The sequence below is a fragment of the Vulpes vulpes genome, chromosome 2 (genome assembly GCF_048418805.1).
Source record: "Vulpes vulpes isolate BD-2025 chromosome 2, VulVul3, whole genome shotgun sequence".
NCBI lineage: Eukaryota > Metazoa > Chordata > Mammalia > Carnivora > Canidae > Vulpes > Vulpes vulpes.
In genome coordinates, this window is record NC_132781.1 from 60,065,927 (window position 1) to 60,073,130 (window position 7,204).

General features: G+C 41.6%; 1 pseudogene; it reads left to right on the plus strand.

Annotated features, from left to right (window-relative positions):
• Positions 1 to 499: 499 nt before the first annotated feature.
• On the plus strand, positions 500 to 1,446 carry LOC112927810 (olfactory receptor 1L1-like; annotated as a pseudogene).
• Positions 1,447 to 7,204: the final 5,758 nt, after the last annotated feature.

Below are 7,204 nucleotides of genomic sequence, written 5' to 3' on the forward strand. Positions count from 1 at the left end.
TTGATAACTGTGAAGACACAAATCCCCAATGTCTAAGAATGTTTGAATAAATAGGTTCATATGTAATAGAGGTTTTCTGCTAGCTTTTAATGAAATATTGGCTCTGAAAGGGTGACTATAAACACTGTGCACCTAGTTGGCATTTATCTTCTTACCCGATTCACTTAGGTGTTTGGTTTTTTGTCTATTTGCTTTGTTTTGTTTGCAAGGGTAGTAGAGAGATTAGCCTCAACCTGACATATCTGAATAAGTGTTTATGGGAAGCTAGAGAAATATGCATCACTGAGGTCCACCTGGGATTCTTTCTGAAAGAAAATCCTCTCTCTGATGTCCCTGCATTTTTAACAATACTTTTGTATTGTTCAACTTTTTGTGGACTGTGCAAGGGAAGACAGAATCACAGGCCACTTATAGGAATCCTAGGAAAGATAGGAATAAATAGAAACTTGTTGAATTGAAAACTCTAGGATTTTCCATATTCATTGGCACATGCAGGATTATGGAGAAGGTCAACCAAACCAGCAGTGTCTCCAAGTTCCTCCTCGGACTCTCCTTCTCTCCTGAGGACCAGAAGCCATTCTTTGCCCTGTTCTTCATCATGTACATGGTCACTCTGGGAGGAAACCTGCTCATCATCCTAACCATCTGCTCTGACACTCAGCTCCAGACACCTATGTATTTTTTTTCCTCAGCATCTTATCCTTCATTGACATTTGCTACACCACAACCATCATTCCCAAGATGCTGGTGAACTTCCTATCAGAAAAAGAAGCCCATCTCCTATGCTGAGTGTATGACCCAAATGTATCTCTTCTTGGCTTTTGCCAACACAGAAAAATTTTCTTAGCGACCATGGCCATTGATCGCTTTGTGGCTATCTGTGACCCCTTCCATTATGTCACCACCATGAGCCACTGCCACTGTGTCCTGCTGCTTGCCTTCTCCTGCTCCATCCCTGACCTCCATTCCTTCTTACTTGTTCTTCTGATAAATGCCTCACTTTCTGTGACTCCAATGTTATACCCCCACTTCCTCTGCAACATCAACCCTCTACTGAAATTTTCCTGCTCTTCCACATTTGTCAATGAAGTTGTAATTAACACAGAAGGATTGATAACACTGATGACCCCCTTTATATGTGTTATCATCTCTTACTTCTGGGTCCTCATTGCTATTCTTAAGATCCCCTCAGCTGCTGGGAAGCATAAAGCTTTCTCTACCTATGGCTCCCACCTCATCATGGTGACTCTCTTTTATGGAAGTATTATTTATGTTTATTTCTGACCTCTGTCCAGCTATACAATCAAGGACAGAGTGGTGACAGTCATCTACACAGTTCTGTCCTCCATGCTGAACCCTTTAATCTACAGCCTGAGGAACAAAGACATGAAGTGGGGCATGAGAAAGCTGATGGGAAGCTTTCAGTCCCAGACAGCACCTCCGTGAGCACACTCAAAAATGAGTCTTCTAGGGAGATGGGGTAAATGGGTGATGGGCAATGAGGAGGGCATTTGATGGGATGAGCACTTGGTGTTCACTATAGTTGGCAAATTGAATTTAAATTTTAAAAAATGTAAAAAAAAAGAAACAAGTCTTCTCTGTTGAGCTCTCATTTCTGCTGATTGCTGGCATGCATACTGAACTACTAGAAGTTAATATGCCTAAGCTGAGTGTTCATGGGAAGTTGTATAAGTGACCATACTAGAATATTATGCCCAGTATTATATATAATATCTTACATTTATCTTCCAATAATAATAATAATATATTTTGTTACTCCTAGGTGGCTCAGTGGTTGAGCGTCTGCCTTTGGCTCAGGGCATGATCCCAGAGTCCCGGGATCGAGTCCCACATTGGACTCCCTGCAGGGAGCCTGCTTCTCCCTCTGCCCGTGTCTCTGCCTCCCTCTGTGTGTCTCTCATGAATAAATACATAAAATATTTTAAAATAATAATAATAATAATAATAATAATAATAATAATATATCTTACATATATATACCCACCAATCAAAGCCACCTCATTAAGGTCCCCTTACTGACCCAGGGTCTTTGCACCCATTTCTCATTCCCTACTCCCATTCCCCCTTCCCACTCACTCCTTCCAAGTGTAGCTGAAAACTTCTCATTAGTTTTTCGTGGTCAAATTTTCCCTGTTAAAAACTCTGAGTTCCCAGTATCTTTATGTAATTAAGAAACATCTTCAATTAGATACAGTACATATATACCATGGAATATTAATCATCAAAAAGAATGAGATCTTGCCATTTGCAATGATGTAGATGAAGCTTACAGAGAGTGCTATGCTAAGCAAAATAAATCATAGAAAGACAAATACCATATACTCATATATGGAATCTAAGCAAAGAGGAAAAAGAGAGAGAGAGGCAAACCAAGAAACAGACTCTTAACTATGGATAACAAACTGATGGTCACTAGAGGGGAGGGATGTGATGGTAGGGATGGGTGGAAATAGGTGATTGGGATTAAGGAGGACACTTGTGAGGAGCACCAGGTGTCATATGGAAATGTTGAATCACTATGTTGTACACCTGAAACTAACATTACACTGTATGTTAACAGGAATTTAAATACAAACTTTTTTAAAAGAAACATCTTCAATCAGTTATTCAATTTGCAGCAATTTCAATGTCCCTGAAATTACGTAAAGTGGTTGTGTGTGTGTGTGTGTGTGTGTGTGTGTGTGTGCGTGCGTGCGCGCAGGTGCATGTGCCTGTTGTCTTCCCCATAAGATTAGGACCTCCCCAACAGCAGAGACTATTTTTCACATCAGACAGGGAATAGATGATGTCTCCTCCATTTTTGGAATCTCTTTCTCAGCCCAGTGTTCTGGGTCCTGAACACATTGTAGAATCAAGAGTTGGCCCTCAGGAGCTGGTTGACTTAGTGACTTAGATACAGCACTCCAGATGACCTGGGCTACTTCAGTGTGTCTTCCCTGGCATTCTTCCCTTTGCCCTCTCATAGCTTTTGGTCTCTCCCCTCTTGCTAAGTGTCATTTTGGTGTCATTCACCCTGGAAGCATCTGTATTTCTGACATCATCACCATCCATTGGTCTGTTTTCTAAGATGAGAAGATCATTTCTCTGTAATGAGGTTTATTCTGAGTGGCTTTGGAAGATAGAATTAGACCCAATATTTGTAAGAATTTGGAAAACAATTCCCAACACAGTATAAGGAAGAAATTCAAGAGTCAGATTTTTTTTTCCTACCCACTTGACTTTATTGGTCCAGGCACAGAAGGTGTTAACAATGACACAGTTGCCCCTACAAGAAGAAATTTAGGGCAACAAGAAATCTAGTGCAATGTGACCGTCCATCACTATTCATGCCAATAGTGACTGATCCATATTTCATTTAGGACATACATTGTATCATCAGTAACATTTGCCAAAATTAGAGGTCGCTGTATTTCTGGCTTTCTGGTTTGTTCAATTTACACCCATCAGAGGAGTTTTCTAATCTTTGGCATAAATAGCAATTCCTCCAAGTACTGTGCCTGAATAAACAAAAGTGATCTTCAGTGGGAACTCATACGTAAGTTAGAAATTCCAGTCTTGGGAGTGATTCATTTCATTGAATGAAATCCACATTTCCCAGAGGGATTTACCATGAGCTTCAGTGATGGATGGCATATCCAGTAGTCAGAAAGACAGAGTCATGGCAACTTTTTTGTTATGTCCCAACCTAACAATAATTATAATTAGTATAACAAGTATAATAAGAAGAAAAGGGGGGAAAGGGGTCATTCTGACTGAAGGGCCACAAACGGTCTGTGGAAAATGAGAAGAATTATTTTAATGGAGGGAATAGAAAACGGAAAATGATTAGATGAGAATCTTGGCCCAGTATCTTGGGTGGAAGCTGACAACTATTTATCATCATTTGCTTGTTCTGAAAGTCTTGGGTCATTGCCCATTTGTCTTCCTTCTTTTCTAAGAGCTTTCTCAACAGAAGGAATTGCTCAGATCCGGTGATCCAGAGTTGGCCTGGAAGACCCAAAACATCATTGATGCAGTGGTTGGGAACAAGAATTAATATCGTGAGAAGCAGACATAGGAGAAACAGACTTTTTTCAGGTATAGGAGAGGGTTTAGATTTAGATGATTCAAGACAGCTGGTGACAGTTGATGGAAATACCACATTTGTGTACCTCATGTCTTGACTCCCCCAAATGACTGGACACCTCAGAACACATGCCCACATGTGTCCACCACAGCAGGCATAACCCAGAGTGATTACTCTCAGGGCATAAAACTGAGATAGAGGGAAAAGCTCAACTGATTGGATTGGTGAGCCTCACCAAAGTTCTTCTTCGGGTTGGACGCCAGTTCTGTGAGATCCTGAAACTCACTGCTCTGTGAGGCTGGCTCAGAGAGATTCACTATTCCTGCTTCTATGATCAGATTCTTTTTTAAAAATATTTTTTCTTTATTTATTTATGATAGTCACACACAGAGAGAGAGGCAGAGACATAAGCAGAGGGAGAAGCAGGCTCCATGCACCGGGAGCCCGACGTGGGACTCGATCCTGGGTCTCCAGGATCGCGCCCTGGGCCAAAGGCAGGCGCCAAGCCACTGCGCCACCCAGGGATCCCTGGTCAGATTCATCTTCTTAAGACACACCCGGTTTTACACAGCACAGCACAGCACAAATGGTAACAAAACAAGTCAGCATAAAGGGACAAAAACAAAACTCTGATTCCACAAAAGAGGCCAAAGAAATGGGAACAAAAACATGACCCAGGTGCCTGACTGGTACAAACTGCCTAAGAACTGCCTCAGAGAACACATTTCAGATCCAGGGCTCCCTCTTCTTGTCATCTTGGACTCGATATCTGCCAGGAGCAATGCACAGGGGGCCTCTGTGAGCATGACACTTCCTCAAAGCAACAGGAAGCTCTCAAGGTGTCTCTATGGACCTCTTGTGATTGCCTGTTCAATGAACAAGGGCCAACCAAATGAAAATAAGCAAAGAATATTGACTCAGCCCTTGTTAGAGGAAGGGAATCAGCCACTATTATTTGTGTTGAGCAGAGTCCTAGCATCAGACAGAGGGTGCAAACTCACTCTAGTGGGGTAAATGGAAGGCTTCATATATACCGTGATGGGAAGCTATTGTATGGAGAGGTTATAGTGAGCTGTCCAGAAGTGAGGCACCCTATGTGATTGTCATGGGTGATACTTTCTGATTGGTGGGTCCTAGGTGGGAAATTGAGACAAGAGATAGGAAAGCTCTCAGTTATTAATATGTCCATGGGACATTGATTATGGTATAGAATCCTGAGCCTGTGGCTAGAGTGGTATAACGGTTATGGGTAGAAGCCTGAGCCAGTTGGTCCAAAGGTTCTGGTGTAAACCATGCAGCAGGTGCTGGATACAGCTGCAAACTTCCTACCCTCTGTCTTATACAGATGAGGCTTTTCCCTGGAATGAGCGCAAGATAATGGGCTGGTTCCTGGATTGTCTGTGTGTCTCTGAATGAACTATCTGGCTATGGTGTATCTATACTTTGAATTTTCTTTAAAAAAATATTTTTTATTGAGGTTCAATTTGCCAACATATAGCATAACACCTAGCACTCATCCCACCAAGTGCCCCCTCAGTGTCCATCACCCAGTCACCCCCCCCCACCTCCCTTTCCACTACCCCTTGTTCCTTTCCCACAGTTAGGTGTCTCTCATGTTTTGTCACCCTCACTGATATTTTCACTCATTTTCTCTCCTTTCCCTTTATTCCTTTTCCCTATTTTTTATATTCCCCAAATGAATGAGACCATATAATGTTTGTCCTTCTCCAATTGACTTATTTCACTCAGCATAATACCCTCCAGGTCCATGCACGTCGAAGCAAATGGTGGGTATTTGTCATTTCTAATGGCTGAGGAATATTCCATTGTATACAGAGACCACATATTCTTTATCCATTCATCTTTCGATGGACACCGAGGCTCCTTCTGCAGTTTGGCTATTGTGGACAAGGCTGACAGAAACATTGGGGTGCAGGTGTCCCAGCATTTCACTGCATCTGTATCTTTGGGGTAAATCCCCAGCAGTGCAATTGCTGGGTCGTAGGGCAGGTCTATTTTTAACTCTTTGAGGAACCTCCACACAGTTTTCCAGAGTGGCTGCACCAGTTCACATTCCCACCAACAGTGCAAGAGGGTTCCCCTTTCTCCACATCCTCTCCAACACTTGTGGTTTCCAGTCTTGTTAATTTTCATCATTCTCACTGGTGTGAGGTGGTATCTTATTGTGGTTTTGATTTGTATTTTCCTAATGGCAAAATGCGGAGTATTTTCTCACGTGCTTGTTGGCCATGTCTATGTCTTCCTCTGAGATTTCTCTTCATGTCTTTTGCCCATTTCATGATTGGATTGTTTGTTTCTTTGCTGTTGAGTTTAATAAGTTCTTTATAGATCTTGGATACTAGCCCTTTATCTGATATGTCAGTTGCAAATACCTACTCCCCTTCTGTAGGTTGTCTTCTAGTTTTGTTGACTGTTTCTTTTGCTGTGTAGAAGCTTCTTATCTTGATGAAGTCCCAATAACTCATTTTCCTCTTGTTTCCTTTGCCTTCGTGGATGTATGTTGCAAGAAGTTGCTGTGGCCAAGTTCAAAAAGGCTGTTGCCTGTGTTCTCCTCTAGGATTTTGATGGAATCTTGTCTCACATTTAGATCTTTCATTCATTTTGAGTTTATCTTTGTGTATGCTGTAAGAGAATGGTCCAGTTTCATTCTTTTGCATGTAGCTGTCTAATTTAACCAGCACCATTTATTGAAGAGACTGTCTTTCTTCCAGTGGATAGTCTTTCCTGCTTTGTCGAATATTAGTAGACCATAGAGTTGAGGACCCTTTTTTGTATTCTCTATTCTGTTCCATTGATCTATGTGTCTGTTTTTGTGCCAGTACCACACTGTCTTGATGACCACAGCTTTGTAGTACAACTTGAAATCTGGCATTGTGATGCCCCTGGCTCTCGTTTTCTTTTTTAATACTTCCCTGCTATTCAGGGTCTTTTCTGATTCGGCACAAATCTTCCAACTCTCTGAAGAAACTCTATGGCATTTTGATAGGAATTGCATTAAATGTGTACATTGCCCTGGGTAACATTGACATTTTCACAATATTAATTCTGCCAATCCAGGAGCAATATTTTTCTATTTCTTTGTGTCTTCCTCAATTT